The sequence below is a fragment of the Lycium barbarum genome, chromosome 9 (assembly GCF_019175385.1).
Source record: "Lycium barbarum isolate Lr01 chromosome 9, ASM1917538v2, whole genome shotgun sequence".
In the NCBI taxonomy this organism is placed as follows: domain Eukaryota; kingdom Viridiplantae; phylum Streptophyta; class Magnoliopsida; order Solanales; family Solanaceae; genus Lycium; species Lycium barbarum.
Genome location: NC_083345.1, coordinates 8,101,503 through 8,119,312, shown reverse-complemented (window position 1 = coordinate 8,119,312; position 17,810 = coordinate 8,101,503). Strand labels below are relative to the sequence as shown.

At 37.8% G+C, this 17,810-nt stretch overlaps 1 non-coding gene across 1 annotated transcript; it reads right to left on the bottom strand.

Moving 5' to 3' along the window:
- Positions 1-652: 652 nt before the first annotated feature.
- On the bottom strand, positions 653-758 carry LOC132612461 (small nucleolar RNA R71). The gene has a single exon (XR_009571820.1). It is a non-coding gene; the product is annotated as a small nucleolar RNA R71 (small nucleolar RNA).
- Positions 759-17,810: the final 17,052 nt, after the last annotated feature.

Sequence of the window (17,810 nt, the reverse complement as noted above, 5' to 3'; positions counted from 1 at the left end):
GATGAGGATGGGGGTAGTGTGTGGTAAGGTGGGGGTGAGTGATTGTGGGGTGCAGGGGCGGATTTATAGGCAGGACAGGGTTTTCACCCGAACACCTGGCGCCGTTGCCGGGGAATACGGTTTTGAAATACTGATTGTGCGTACTCTTCTTTAAAACTTTTTCTATTCCGTCACACCTTATTTGCTGTTGTGGTGAACCAGGTAAACATGGCTGGAAGACCGAATTGAAATCAAGAAAACCAAAGGGGACTCCAAGTGAACCCTCCTGCACTAGAAGAGGACGAAGATGAGAATATATTTGCAGAATTCATCAATGAAGCTGATTATGCTTCTGCTGTGGTCCCTCCTAGGACTGGAAATGCTACTTTCAAAATTGATAGTTCTATCTATCAGCTGCTGAAACTTGAAGGTTATTTCTAAAATTCTTTGGAGGATTGTCCACTCCTGCATTTGAAAAACTTCCTGCATGTGTGTGCTCAACAATCCCAAGGTGTTGTTTCTGTTGATGCACTTCGGTTACAGGTCTTCAAATATTCCTTGGCTGGCCAAGCAAGGGAATGGTATGAAAAGCTTCCCAGCAACTCTATTCATACCTGGAGCGAGCTAGCAAATACATTCTTGAATAAGTAGTTTCCACCGAGCAAAAAGGCTGAACTTCGAGATAAGATCTTTGAGTTCAAACAGCTCCCGGGGGAACAATTATATTCGGCATGGGAGCGGTTTAAGTACTATCTAGCTCAATCTCCAACTCACGGGTTTCCGGATGCTATCCTCACGGAGAAATTCTACAAGGGCTTAGATACAATGAATTAGATTGCTATCAATACTGCTGTAGGAGGATGCTTCATGGACAAGTCATTTATCGTCATTACCCGTTTGCTTGATAAACTCACCACCCACAATCAAGCTTGGCATTCAACTGATAGTGAAAGTCTCTCTTATGGTAGTCCATCACTAGCTGTCGTTGCAAAAGAAAACCATGAGAGAGATCATGCCTTTGCTCAATTGCAAACCACGGTGGATTTATTATCAAAGAAGTTGGCAGAAAAGGATGCACAGGGGGTAAATGTTGTTGGGGAATTACCACCTCATCCACAGGGAATGTATCAGGTCCCTGAGGGGATGTACCAAGATGGCCAACAACAGTATGAAGATGCTAATTATGTCAACAACTCGCAAGGGGGTTATCAAAGGCAAAATTATCAAGGTCCGGGTCATCACCCATGGCAAAAGCCTCAACAACAATTTCAAGGGACCAATTATAGCAGAAATAATCAGGGAAATCCAAATCAAGGGAATTACAATAACAATAATTATGGCAACAAGAGCTCGAACCCCTACATTCTACCAAGGGGTGATGAGTCGTGAAATTACGCGATATTCGATGCTAATTCCTTAAGTTTTTGTGACTCTTTAAGCACTTTTGTTGTTACTTTTTGTGTTTTTATGTTGTTTTGTAGGAAAATATGCCCGGACAGCATAAAAGAGCAAAATGGATCAAAATGGACAAAAAATGGAACAAAATAGAGCAAAACAAGCCAAGATAGCTGAAATGAACCAGAGCACCACCTGCGAAGCGCAGGTACTGCATGCGAGTCGCAGGTGGTGCAACATCTGTTGACAGAGAATGGCCAAATAAAATAAGACAATGATGCAACACATGCGACACCATATGCGACTCGCATGTGGAACCCGCGAGTCGCATCCTGTGTCGCAGATGCTGCACCTCGGCTGATTTATGAGATATTGGTGCTCTATCCAGTTTTATGTGATCTAGAAGTGATCGGAAGAAACCAAGTGAAAAGAAAGTCAAAAAGAGTCCAAACTGGACATTTTTGCAAAACTGTCAAAACTGGACAGTTTTGTAAAAACGGGACAGATTTGCAAAACTGAAACTTTGGGGTTTATTTTGTCATTGTTTGGACTTGGCAAAATTGGGAAACATAAAAGGAAGACTTGGGGGGAAAACAGATCATCTTTGGTCATTTTGCAAGTTTTGGAGGCTAGGGTTTCACCTACACCATTGGAGGAAAAGATTGGAGCACTTTAATGAGATAATTCTTAAACCTTTCTTCAATTCCTTATTTTGTATTGAATATTTTAGTGTGTAGTATTTAATTTCTATACTTGAACCTTGTTTATGGAAGTCTAGCTAACCCTAGGACTCACCCATTTACTTAGATTGAGCTCGGAAGAGGAAATCTAGGTTGGGAAAGATTAATTAACAAGAATTTGGGCCTTTAAACCCATCTAATAACTTGAGCTCGGAAGAGGATAGTTACTTGAGGTTAAATTGATTGTGCCTAATATCACACTCTAAGGCTTGGAAAAGCTTAGAGTGAAATTCATTGATTTGGTTGGAAGACTTTCAATGAGATTTTAGAAATCATTATCTATTAACATAACCTCGTTCTTAGTTTTAATATCATAAAATACATTGGATCGTTACTTGAGTGTAATCTCCTATTATCCATGCTTGTGGCCATTGATCCTTTTACTCGCTTTCTAGGTTAGTTTACATTTCCGCATTAGTTATAATTTTCTCAAAAAACCAAAATATTATCTATCGTTTGGCTTTAGCTTAGTTGGTGAAAGTTCCTTACTTTCTTAATCGCCTAGCATATTGTTCCCTGTGGGATCGACCCCGACTCATAGTTGGGTAAATATATTGCATACGACCGTGTACACTTTCTCTTTGAGGAGTGTATTTGGACGTTATCAAAAATGGCGCTGTTGCCAGGGAACAATTTGGCGTATTTGGGTTAGTTTGGGATTTAAGCTAACTTGCTTTGGTCCAAACTTTCTTTGCTTTATTTTATAAAAAAAAAAAAAGTGACCAGTTTTTGCAAAACTGCAAAACTGTTCAGTTTTTGTTTCTGCAAAACTGTCCAGTTTTTTGCAGAATTGTCCAGTTTTTGCCTCTGCAAAACTGTCCAGTTTTTGCTTTTGCTAAAATAAATTTAAAAAAAAAATAAAAAAAATGGCATCATATAATGAAAATTGGTCGGATGGTAGTTGTTCATACTTTGATGACCCTTGTCTTTACTGTGGAGGACCGCACTCATGGCAAAATTGTTTGAATTCTCTCGGGGGCGGATTGTGCGCACAATCCCAAACCTATGAGTGGAGTATTTGTGTTAGGTGTGGTGGTCAAAATGATCATTGTGATAACTGTGCTTATTTATCATTCCCTTCCCCGAACCCCCACTATGACTATTCTAGTTTTGATTTTGATAATAGTAGGGATATGGAAGTGGAAGAAGCCTCAAATGCTCAAAATGAGAGGATAATGCTCATGTTGGAGACCATCCTTGAAAAAGTGGAAAAACAGGACTTAGCGGTTAAGGACTTGAGACAACCACTTGATGACTTGAGGCAAGCAATTAATTGCAATGACAAAGCTATTCACACCTTGGAGGATCAAATGAAATCATTGGTTCATACTCATCATGCTCAACAACTTGAGGGTGTTGAAAGTAGGCAAGAAAGTGGCCAAAACATAAATGTCTCCAAGGGTGGATTTGTACAAGCTTTGAATGACTCTCAACTTGAAGAAGGCCTTGGCAAAGTGGAAATTGTGAGCCAAGATTGGCTTATGACTCAAGCTCAACAACTTGAAGCCTATGGGGATCATCGTGAAGGCATTTCGAGGATGATGGAGAATTTGTAAAAATCCATGTTGAGCAAAGTCAAGAGTTGAAGAAACTTGAAATTGCTATCCGTGACTTGAAAGTCGAATTGAATGAAAAAGTTGAGGTATGCAATACTCGACATCAAATAGTCATGGATAGTAGTTTTAAGTTGGTTTCCAATGAAAAAGTGGTCAAAATTGATTTTGAAGAGCTAATGATGAATTGCCAACCGACCAATCCAAAATTAATGCAAGATGCCGAGATTGAAGAAATGATACTAGAGTTGCATAAAAAAGTTTATGAAATGGTTTTTGAAGACTCTAGTTCATTCTTGGGTGAGGATGTCAAAAATGAAGCGAATTTGAAAATGGAGCGCCTTAGACCACATTCCAACCATTTTTCAACATTATGCTTGGTTAGTGAAATGGAAGTTGAACTAACCGAGCCTATCGAGAATTTTGGAGATGAAGAAGAAAGCGTTTTCATTTTGAAGTTTGCTATGCCAAGAAGACAAAATGGCATGCCTCACTTACGGGCCAAGAAGTGCAAAATGCGACACCCGAGAGTTGGCCTCCTTGCTTTTCTACCACCGCCCCATGAGCGTCATCATGATCTTGATTCAAAGTTGGGGCGTAAATTCATATCCTCCAAATGGAAGGAAAAGTGGTAAAGGTAACCGTCGTGCCGCGACGTTAAATCAAGCGCTTGGTGGGAGGTAACCCATTGTTTTAAAAGTTTTAAATCATTTTTGAAATTTTATTTTTTAGAATAGTTTAGTTTATGGTTTGTGACTAATCTGCAAAGTTTCAGAATTTTTGGAGTTGTTTTGAGTATATCGGATATTCGGACAGCCCTCAAAACCAGTAAAAGCTGCGAAAAAATGTTTTCTGGTGTCATAACATGCGATTCGCAGGTCACACGCATGTAGTGTCGCACATGGTGACAGAAAAAAAAAATCGGGTGACATCACATGCGACTCGCAGGTCATACCTGCGAATCGCATGTCGCGTCGCAGGTGGTGACCGAGATTTTTTTTCCTTTCTATTTTTATGTTTTGTTTTATTATGTCCAGCGAGGACACTGCACTGTTTATAGTTGGGGGTGGTATGTGGTAGCACATTATATTTTGGAACTTGCTCAAATTTTTTAAAAATTTTGTTCTTTTGACATGTTGTGGATTAGTCACTCTTATTATCTTATTTTCTTTGAGGAAAAATGTGAAAACTCTTGGCTTGTTTGGTACTAATAGAGTTAGTCTCTTGCATGTGAAATTGAAATGCGAATACCCCTCCAAATTGTTTTGTGAAAGTTAAAAAGCAAGGTGCATAGGAAAGAATGATCTTTGTGACAACTTTTTGGCTCATTTGGTGACTCTTTACCTACTAGTTGCGTTTACTTTGGATTATGAGATATTGCACTAGTTGTTCTTGCTTGGGAAGTGAAATTGATCCATCTTGACTAGGTCATATGCCATGTGTGTGAGTGTTTGTTGAATAATTCTTGTGTTTACTTTTATCACCTAGAACTTGCCCGGTTAGTCGTTCAATGCTAATTTTGATTATGTTGGTTGGAGAGATGACCTTGGGCTATCTTTGTGATTTTTGAAATTCAAAGCCTCTTTAGCCTTTCTAGCCTACCATTGCATAAATAATATCACTAGTAACCCCATTTAAGCCTACGACCTTTTCTTTTATTGCCACATTACAAGCCTTTAGCCTTTTTGATGAAAAGTCTCTCTTTTGAATCTTTCCCTCCTTGAACATGAAATTGTGAATTTGAGGCCAAAAGCCTAAGTTGGGGGTGTTAGTGTTGGTTGAGAGTCGTGAAGGTTGGTGTTGTGGAAAAGTCAAAAGAAAGGAAGAAAATTTGAAAAATACAAAAAGGTTGCAAACTTTTTGTGCAAAAAAATAATAATAAAAAAGTGTGAATAATTGGGGAAACTGGTATGCAAAGGAAGGAGTGATATTTTGAAATGAAGAGGAAAGTGGACATAAAGTATGTGTAGTGTTCAAGGAGGGCGTAATCACTTGTATCCCAAATACTTATCCTACCCTTCCCTAAGCCTACATTACAAGCTTAAAAAGTGCCTATGTGATCTCCAACCGAATGTTCTTGAGTTAGTGATGAACGAAAATAAGGGCAAGCTTATAGTGTGATATTTGTTAGCACTAGAACTTCTTTGTTGAGTGTGAGTGACTTTTGTGTATTTGTCCCTTGCGTCGTTGTTGTGAATATAGTGATTTTGGGACTTTCTTTCTTGTGAGGGCATATGGATTACGATAGATTGGTGATGTTGAAAAATTCAAAGTTGAGTCAACTGAGCATATCTAGTAAGCTAGTAGTTTTGAGTCACTTACTGAGACTTGAGTGTTGTTGCTTGATAGTTTTAAATCTCTATTACATTCTTGAAATTGTATTTTGAAATGAGGGAGTTATTTGGTTGAAGCTCCACATGCTTGTAGCCTAATTGTTGGTACCAACCAAAGTCATGTTTTTGTGCTTAAAGTGGTTCCTCATTGAGATGCTTGTTTTGATTTGCTTGAGGACAAGCAAAGACTTTAAGTTGGGGGTGTTGATGAGTCGTGAAATTACGCGATATTCGATGCTAATTCCTTAAGTTTTTGTAACTCTTTAAGCACTTTTGTTGTTACTTTTTGTGTTTTTATGTTGTTTTGTAGGAAAAGATGCCCGGACAGCATAAAAGAGCAAAATGGATCAAAATGGACCAAAATGGAACAAAATAGAGCAAAACAAACCAATATAGCTGAAATGAACCAGAGCACCACCTGCGAAGCGCAGGTACTGCATGCGAGTCGCAGGTGGTGCAGCATCTGTTGACAGAGAATGGCCAAATAAAATAAGATAATGATGCAACACATGCGACACCACATGCGACTCGCATGTGGAACCCGGGAGTCGCATCCTGTGTCGCAGATGCTGCACCTCGGCTGATTTATGAGATATTGGTGCTCTATCCAGTTTTATGTGATCTAGAAGTGATCGGATGAAACCAAGTGAAAAGAAAGTCAAAAAGAGTCCAAACTGGACATTTTTGCAAAACTGTCAAAACTGGACAGTTTTACAAAAACGGGACAGATTTGCAAAACTGAAACTTTGGGGTTTATTTTGTCATTGTTTGGACTTGGAAAAATTGGGAAACATAAAAGGAAGACTTGGGGGGAAAACAGATCATCTTTGGTCATTTTGCAAGTTTTGGAGGCTAGGGTTTCACCTACACCATTGGAGGAGAAGATTGGAGCACTTTAATGAGATAATTCTTAAACCTTTCTTCAATTCCTTGTTTTGTATTGAATATTTTAGTGTGTAGTATTTCATTTCTATACTTGAACCTTGTTTATGGAAGTATACATTGTTAAAGTTTGGATTGAAACTTTTGTTTTGCTTATGTATTGAATGATTTTTATTCTTAATGAAGTGGGTTATTGTTGATTTAATTAATCTCGTTCTTGAATGTTTCCAAAGGGATTAGCTAACCCTAGGACTCACCCATTTACTTAGATTGAGCTCGGAAGAGGAAATCTAGGTTGGGAAAGATTAATTAATAAGAATTTGGGTCATTAAACCGATCTAATAACTTGAGCTCGGAAGAGGATAGTTACTTGAGGTTAAATTGATTGTACCTAATATCACACTCTAAGGCTTGCAAAAGCTTAGAGTGAAATTCATTGATTTGGTTGTGTCACGCCCCGAACCATGGCCTGGACGTAACACGGCACTCGGTGCCTGACTGCATGTGACCGAGCGAACCACATGGCTTGCTGAATCATCATGATACAAAACGCAAGCGGAATATAACGTGAATACATGATGAGCCTTTATAGAACATGGTAAGTCATAATACTTAATAAAATACTTGTGTAAACATGAGTGAGCCAAAATGGCTATACGACTCCAAATGTCTGACATGACATAACCGACTTGTCTAGTCTATGAAACCTCTATCATGAGTCTGACTGAAAAACATACTTACTGGGACAAGGCCCCCAGCATACCTTTAGATGCATGATTAATCATAAAACAAAAGTTGACTAAACCCCGAGTGAGATGGGGCTCACCAATAAGCTGATACGAATGTTGTCCTACTGAGCAGATGTGTCGTCCAGTATATCAGTACCTGCATCGTGAAATGCAGGCCCCCGGGCAATAAAAGGGGACGTCAGCACATTGAATGTACTGGTATGTAAAGCAACCGAAAGAAACAACATGGGACATGGAATAACATGATAAGATTTGAAACTGAAAACTTGGACATGAACATGAGCATGAGCATGAGCATGAGTACATATATATATAACATGAGTAAAACATGATAAGTAGGGAGAGCATTTCATAAACCGACACATGATATCACCACGTGGATATGTGGAGTCTGGTACCTCGCCGGACCAGCAGAGCCCTTATACCTTGCCAGGGTATAAAGTGGTAACGTACCTGATGGATCCATTCAGTGTAAAATTAAGGTATCGTCCTAACTGGGCGGAGCGATCCTTGTCCTATGGTGGCTACATAGTTTCAGGCTATCTGAGCCTTCTCGGTAATTTGTGCAACTCCCAAAACATGAACATAATATAGTTGGCTAAGAAGCCCATGACTTTCGTGAATTAACTTGTACTTGTCTTGTAAGCATGATTTCACGAAATAACTTGTAAACATGGTTTCATGAAATAGCTTGTAAACATGTTCTTGATTTATGAGTAATACAATAGTTCATAATCATATATTTGTAATTGACTTGAAAACATGCTTGTAACTTGCAAAATAAAATCATACAGTTTCATATGAACATAATGAGAACACATGAGGAAGAATTCATGATTCATGGATTAAGCTAGGATTCCTAATATCCGTAATGGAAGATTAGGAATACAATAACGAACATAGATACAAATTTATGTACATACATACATAATTACGGGCTACCAATATGTTGGGTTTAATGCCCTAGGATTTGAACTTCATAGATTTTACGAAACGGATCGTGGGGAAGAACGTAGAGATTCCCACATATGGATGGAAGTTCTACATACCTTAACTTCCTGCTTTTGAGCGTATCACAATGTCCTTCAATCCCTTCAACTTTAATCTATAGCAATACAGGTCATAGGGACTCTATATTAGCAACAATATTCATGTTTTGTTCATCTAAGCATTTTATCAAACACTTGGTGGGCATGAAGTTTCACAACCTTCATTAATGGTGTTTTCTTCCCCCAATCCCCATTCTATTACTTCTAGCTGATTCTACAATCTCAATTAGATGTAATTGACATCATTCTTCATCACCCATATGAATACAACAATCCCAAGTCAACAATCCAAAAACCCTAGCATAGTTCATATAATTCTCTTTATCAAACTCATTTACTATTCTCCCAAGAACTTATCAACACTTTAATCATCATGAAACATCATAAAACTTACCTTGGTTATTGTAGGAATAAGCCTTGAGTTGAAATGCTTCACTTGAACAAAACCCTAGTTCCACCTTCCATGGAATTTCTTGACTTGAATGGATTTGATGTGTTTCTCACACTTAGTTTTGTGGATTGATGAAGTGGATCTTTAGTTTCACTTGGATTCTTGCATATGAAGTGTTTGGATGACTCTAGAGAACCCTTGAGTCGTGTAGGAGAAATGGGAATGAAAAAAATGAGTTTGGGTCTCTTATTAACATCTTAAAATCTGACCCATCGGGCAATTCTACGCCCATTTTTACGAACCGTCAAACTGTTTGACGGACCGTCAAAATGGTCCGTAAAACTACCCAACAAAAATTGAGTTTCTGTGACCATTTTACGCTGGCTTGAGTCAATTTGACGGACCGTATAATTGTTTTACGGACCGTCAAAATGAACCGTAAAACTTCCCAGCAAAATATGGTTTTCTGTGACCATTTGACGGACCGTATAATTGTTTTACGGACCGTCAAAATGTTCTACGGACCGTCAAATGGTCCGTCGAAAATTTTCTACTCGGACAGTCTGTCGTATAATGGGTATAAATCTTTTCACAAATGTCCGTTTGAGGCCCATAATATACCGTTGGAAAGATATTTCAAGGGGATACAACTTTCATCAAGGAAGTTTTCCCAAAATCCAAATTAATAGAGGGGTTATGGTCGTTGGAAGTAAGACCTTCCATAAACTCACTTGTAAACATGCTCCGTAGAGTGGCTTCCAACTTTTCTTTGCCCAAAGACATTTCTTATGACTTAATTGGTTTTCAAAACACTTCCTATAACCCTCATATTGGTTCCATTATATTATCATCTTATGAGTCCAACTTTCGTCCGAAGTTACGAGGTGTTACAATATCTCCCCCTTGGGATCATTCGTCCTCGAATGATAACCATTCGGGATTCTACAAAAATTTCGCCAGAGTTTCCCCTGTAATAAGGCACTACAAACCTGTCACGACAACCCATAATATCATTTCCTCACAGGGCTACATCACAATAGCATTATAAATTGGCCACACACGACCAATAGCATGAAAAGAAAGCTTACATACCTCAAAATCTTGGTGCTTCATCATAAATCTCTTCTGCAGGCTGAAACAAGTGCGGGTACCTGGATTTCATATCCTCCTCGGCTTCCCATGTAGCTTCCTCAACTTTCTGACTCCTCCACAGGACTTTCACTGAGGCTACTTCTTTAGTTCTCAACTTGCGAACTTGACGATCAAGAATGGCTACAGGGATCTCCTCATAGGTGAGGCCATCCTTAACTGTTATAGCATCAACATGAACAACCAACGAAGGGTCTCCCACACACTTCTTCAACATGGATACATGAAACACTGGATGAACAGCAGCTAACTCTTGTGGCAACTCAAGTTCATAAGCTACTAGACCAACCTTTCGTAGAATTCTGTAAGGTCCAATATATCTGGGACTAAGCTTCCCTTTCTTGCCAAATCTCATAACACCTTTCATGGGTGAGACTTTAAGGAACACCCAATCATCAACTGGAAATTCTAAATCCCTTCGTCTCACATCTGTATAAGACTTCTGGCGACTTTGAGCTGTTTTCAAACGCTCCTGTATTAACTTGACTTTCTCCATAGCCCGATAAACCAAATCTGGTCCTAACAACCCTGCTTCACCAACTTCGAACCAACCAATTGGTGATCTACACCTTCGCCCATACAGAGCTTCAAATGGTGCCATCCCAATACTAGCATGATAACTTTTATTATAAGGAAACTCAATGAGAGGCAAGTGATCATCCCAATTACCTTTGAAATCCAAGACGCATGCTCTCAACATATCCTCCAGAGTCTGAATAGTACGCTCTGCCTGGCCATCTGTTTGTGGATGAAAAGCTGTGCTGAGGTTCACCTTGGTACCCAATCCTTTTTAAAAGGATTTCCAGAAGTTCGCTGTGAACTGAGCACCATGATCTGAAATAATGGACACAGGTGTCCCATGCAATCTGACAATCTCATTAACATACATCTTGGCATAATTTTCTGCTGAATCTGTGATCTTGACTGGCAAAAAGTGTGCTGACTTAGTAAGCCGGTCAACGATTACCCAAATGGAGTCATGTCTCCTAGCTGAACGAGGTAAACCTGATACAAAATCCATATTGATCATCTCCCATTTCCAAACAGGATTATCAATATTCTGAGCCAAGCCACCAGGCCTCTGGTGTTCGGCTTTCACCTGCTGACAATTCGGGCACTTAGCTACAAAATCTGCCACATTCTTCTTCATATCGTTCCTCCAGTAAATCTCCTTGAGATCATGATACATCTTAGTGGAACCTGGGTGAATGGAATACCTGGAATTGTAAGCTTCTGACATGATTCGCTCTCTGAGTCCATCTACATCTGGGACACATAATCTACCTCGGTACCTCAAGGTACCATCATCTCCCCCTTTTTCGAAAGCCGGCGTCTTATGCTTGTGAATCCCCTCTTTCAGCTGCAACAAGTAGGGATCATTAAACTGTTTCTCCTTGACTTCAACGACTAAAGAGGAAAGAGCACTATTCTGAACAACCACACCACCATCCTCGGAGTCCAAAAGTCGAACTCCAAGATTGGCCAAACGGTGAACTTCCTTTGTCCTAACTCTCTTATCCACGTCCACGTGGGCTAAACTTCCTATGGAATGCCGACTAAGAGCATCAGCTACAAAATTCGCTTTCCCCGGATGATAGAGAATATCCACATCATAATCCTTAAGCAATTCGAGCCATCTCCTCTGTCTAAGATTTAGCTCCCTTTTCTTGAAGATATACTGCAGGCTTTTATGATCTGTGAAAATATCAACATGCACTCCATATAAATAATGACGCCATATCTTAAGTGCAAAAACTACAGCTGCCAACTCTAAGTCATGAGTCGGATAATTCTTTTCGTGAACCTTGAGCTGACGAGATGCATAAGCTACAACCTTACCATGCTGTATTAAGACACATCCGAGACCAACTCCCGAAGCATCACAATAAACCATGAACCCTTCAGTTCCCTCTGGCAAAGTCAAAACTGGAGCAGAAGTCAATCTCTTCTTCAACTCTTCAAAGCTTCGCTCACAAGCATCTGACCATTGGAACTTAACTTTCTTCTGAGTTAACTTAGTCAATGGAGCAGAGATAGAAGAAAATCCTTCTACGAAGCGTCGATAATTGTCACACCCCATTTTAACCGGGTTAAATTAGAGTACGACATATTGGAGATTCCTGTTTTTTGTTTGTTTTAAGGAGTCGCCACCTAATTATTTATGGTGAATTAGGACACCTAAATTTTTATTAAAGTTATGTTTAAAGTTAACTCTGTTTAAGGTCTGCGAAACATAAGATTCTAGGTAAGGGTTCAATTAGTCTAAAGGGAAGGTATTAGGCACCCTTTAAGACCCATTAACAATGGTTAACCGACCGGACTTATAATTAATTAGACTAAGTGTAAATACGGTATTATAAAAAAAAAGTAGCTTTGTAAGTATGACTAAAGTTATAGATAGACATGTAAGAATGATATTTAAAATAGAACTTGTAAAAAATAATAATTTGTATAAAAGAGTACTTCTAACGTTACTCTGAAAACCCGACTTATGAATGTTGTTAAAGTTTTAAACGAAAGTATAATAGTATTGTTTAAAATAATACTTATAGAAAACATAATAATTTGTGTAACAGAAGATTCTAAATGTTAAATGAGGCACGAAGATATTGCTAAAGCCTAAATTGAAAATACAGTAATATTATTCAAAAATAAGACTCGTAAAAAAATAGAGTAATTTGCTTATGATTGGTAGCCTTTTAAAAGATGATTCGTCAAATGTGATCTTTAGATAAAAAATGATGTTATATGAATACGATGGTGTAGAAAAATCTAGACTTATTTTATAAATAGGATGCAAAGGAGGTGAGTTTTATTTTTTATTAACTTATTTAACTAATTCGGCTAAAGGTATGCATAGTTGAATACATCTTAAAAATAATGTTTATAAAGAATACTCGGATTAATATTTACATATTAATGACGTTTTGAGAATTTTAAGATAGTAAAATAAAATATGATTCCTTTAACTTGAATTATATAGTCGTGCTATTTGAAAATCAATTACTCGAATAAATGTTATAGATACCATTAATAGTTTAGAACATAACTAGAAGTGAATATAAATTTGTGGAATTAACTACCCGTTATTAAACTACAACCCTTAATATACTAGAATTTATCTAAGTTAATAAAATAAAATAAGATGTTAGTCGTACAAAGCAAATAAAAATACACGACAAAAAAATGAAATAGAAGGAAAGAGGAGCAAATGGACCAGTCCATTTTTAAGGACTATTGCTGCGATCTGTTTGCTATTGGGCTGACTCAAGAAGAGGATTTTATCGGACTTTGGCCCAACACCGAATGTGGAAGATGTGAATGACGGAGTAAATGTGCATTCCAAGCCTGTGCAGGATGACGTCGAGTCTCAAAGTAAGACTCTTCGACTCCGGGTACATGCGAAAATAAAAGAAGATTGGATTAGAAAAAGGGAATCAATTCTTAACATGTTGCAAACAGATTCAGTGAGAAAACAAGATCCCATTTAATCTCTACTATGATTATAAGTAATGTATAGTCTATTCGCATTCAAGATCAACTTGCCAGTCATTTTAACCAAAACAGTGAGGTATATAGGCTATTTCATTTTTTATTAGAAGGTTACAGAATATCAAAAAAAATGTGTCATTAAACAGGAACAAATTTAGACACGAAATAGCCAACATTCGATCGAATAAAACAGGACTGTGATCTTTCTTTTATGCCCGTTAGTAAGCTGCTGTAATCCAGACCAAACTGAATATAACTTTTGTATTTTATACAATGGGCAAACTTTCATATTTGAGCGGCCAGACCATGAAAATGTTTGGCTTCAAATGGAGTAGATAATATTCCCAAATATGCAGCGACTGTTTGGTCAACAATAAAAAAATGCAACATAAAATCTGCATGTGTACAACAGTTATAGCAGCAAGTATTTTGCTCTTAATATTGTCTCAAAGTGCAACATCTTGCAGCCACAAGACACAGCAATGTTTTGGCCGAAACGTGCAGCCACTGGCAGCCTTAATGTGCCGCAGATAACCCATAAAAAATGCTCAAAAACAGTAGCAAATTAATTCAACTAAAAGAGTAGCAATGAGGGAGATTCAGATGCAGCAACAAGATAGCTAAAACTATAGCAGTTCATGACCATAAATAAAGTGAAAAGTGGCTAGAAAGCAACACTTCATGGACCGACATATAAGTAGTTTGAACTAGAAAGGAACCAAGTAGACTGAACATGCACAGTTAACACGCTGAGTTTCACTTTTAAAATATACAGATTAGACTAATACAAACAAATTGTATCATACAAACAACCCCAACCAAACTTATCGTAAAACAGTCCATGAACACAACAGTTAAAGCTAAATCAAGTTCGTCGTTGTTTTGAATAAGCGAACAGTCATGTGATGATGCAGAGGATATTTAAGCTATATGGTTTATTTAATAGTTTAGACAGGAACATGTGGATCAAAATAGGCAGAATACCTACCTGAGGAATTAGTGTAGACTTTCTTTCATTTCAGTTTCATAAGCCTAGTAACCACTAATTCACACTTGAATCATTGATCAGACTAGATATATCAATGAACCAACAAATGAGGAACTATATAATCATTTTTTATTAAACATATAGTACATCAAATGACAACAGTTGAGCAAGATTCAAACTGTAAGCACATGGACAACATCTGTAAGCATATGATTAAACAATACTCAAGCTAAACTACAATTTCCTGACTTAAAGCAGGGCAAGCACTTAGCTCATAAGACTCAGATGTTTAATCTCAAGTAGTTACTGAAAATTCAAGACAAGTATAAAGCAGTTCAAACAACACTCAGGCACAAGCCAGACTTTAAACTATCATTGATATATCATAAACCACCAAAAAATCAGATAAGTGCACAGAGATTGACTAATCATTTATGTTTGAGGCAATTTTATGCTTAGTCTTATTTAACAGCATAGTGGAACGAGGGAATATTTGGACGCAAAGGTTGTAGCTAAACTCTATAAGACACAATATCATCATTTAGTTTAACTTCTGGTGGAAACAAATTAAAATGATAAAGAGTCGAAGTCTCACAGTTTTAAAGAACTAATAGCCAAATTCAAGGAATACTTAGGAATGACACCTCAAATAAATGAAAAACATGCTAATGGTAAAGTTAATGTGCTGTCACAAGCAAGGATAATGCAGCCATGCTCGAAGGCATTCACAATTATTTTTGGAGAGAAAAAAAAAGAAAGTGTGAGTTAGTTTAGCTCAAACCAGATCGAAATTTCCTTTTTTAACATCCAGACTTGAGCTTTCTAAAGAAACATTTAGGCATACGTGATCTTCAAACAGTCCAACATGCATGTGTATTAATCTCCTATGATTGACAAGCTAGCAATGCATTAATCATACCTCAAAGAGCAGTTGAATATAATTATCCTAGTCTAAATTTAAACAAGTTTGACAGCGAACTAATCAACTAAACCAAAACTAGATTTGGTTACATTATGCACTCCACTTGAACTAACAGTAACCATATCACAACTACTGTTTTCATATCAGCGTTAATCAAAACAGAACACCTAAACCTACAGGTTGATAGACAATTATAGAAATGGTTCAGTGTCGGTCTGTTTTAATCGCATACACGATATACCTAAGATATACACACCATGGTGTGTATATCAGATGTATATCAAATGTATATCGTCTTCTTACCTTAATAGCCCACTGTATATCCTATGTATATTCAACTTCATCTAGATTCTGAGTCCTGGAAATTTAGTCTAAACCTCCAAACCACAGTATACGTCCTTCAAATTCATTTTGGCAATTAATGTTTTATCCTAACAGCTCCCAAACATCAAACAAATAACATGACGATAAGCAAACTACATAACTACTACCAAAAAAAATAGCAGAACAAGCTAAGATTTTAACTAAAACAGAAACTAACGACTATAACAATAAGTGTGTCGAGGTTCACCTTTTTTGTGTGCAGTGAACTGAGGACGTCGGGGTTCCGGATCTACTCGAGGACGACGAACAAACACTGCTTGCGATTAAAAAAAAGGATTTTTTGATTATGTGAAAATATAGTGATTTAGAGCGATATCCGGCTGAAGTTCACCGGAAAGAATGAAAACTATATGGTTGGAAAAATTCCCCCCAGATTTATAGGGTTTCGTTTGGTTTTAAGAAAAGAGAGAGAGGAGCGTATGAGAGATAGGAGTGGGAGACAAAGAGAAGTGGAAGGAGCGTGAGGCGGAAAAAGAAGAAGAGGAAAAGAAAGAGGCGGAAATGGGATTAGGGTTAAAAGGGAAAGGGAAATGGATGGGCTGGACCGGGTTGGGTAATGGGCTGGCCAATAATTCATTTGGGCCGGTCTATTAATTTAAATATGGGCTGATATAAATGTGGGTTGGGTATTAAAATGTGGGTTGTTTATTAGGGTAGGGAAATGATATTGCATTTGTATTTTAAGCCATTAATTGGCTGAAAATTGTTGACCGTTCCTCCGCTAAAATATTTTGGGATTCTAATTTAATAACTGGTATAATATATATTATGTAAAGACAATTAATATGTAGAAGAATAAAGATTTTGCAAAAATGTGGTCTTGTAATAAATTTAACGAGTCCAAACCCGAAAAAACGAAACGATGACTAACCGTTTAAAATCTGTGATAGAGTAATACTTATAATGTTGAAAAATAAAAGTAGCGATATTAATAGTAGTGAAAATAAAGTATTTAGCTCGTCAGCAAATTTAGAAGCCCGAGTAAATAAAATTAAATAAAGGAGGGACAAAATTGGGTGTCAACAATAATAGCCTGCCAGGCCCAAGAAACTTCTTATATCAGAAACTGAGGTGGGTCTGGGCCAACTCTTTACGACGTCAATCTTCTGAGAATCAACTTTAACACCTTCACCCGAGATCACATGGCCTAAGAATGCTATTGATTTAAGCCAAAACTCACACTTTGAGAATTTTGCAAAAAGGTCGCGATCTTTAAGAGTCTGCAACACTTCGGAATATCAACTTCCTTAACCTTTAACTGATGATAGCCTGTTCTGAGATCAATCTTGGAATAACATTGGGCGCCCTGCAGTTGGTCAAATAAGTCATCTATTCTAGGAAGAGGGTACCTGTTCTTAATGGTGACCTTGTTCAGCTGACGGTAGTCTATACACATGAGTAAAGAACCATCCTTCTTTCGGACAAATAAGACTGGCGCACCCCAAGGCGAAACACTGGGCCTAATAAACCCCTTGTCAAGAAGATCCTTCAACTGGGATTTTAACTCTTTTAACTCTGCTGGAGCCATTCTGTATGGCGGAATAGATATCGGCTGAGTATCGGGAAGTAAATCAATTCCAAACTCAATCTCCCTGTCAGGAGGGACTCCTGGAAGATCTTCGGGAAAGACCTCTGGAAATTCATTTACAACTGGTACGGACTGGAGAGTTTGAGTCTGGGCATCAGAATCCTTGACTCGAACTAGGTGATAGATATAACCCTTGGAAATCATTTTTCTGGCTTTTAAGTAAGAAATGAATCTACCCCTGGGTACTACTGAATTACCCTTCCATTCTATGACTGG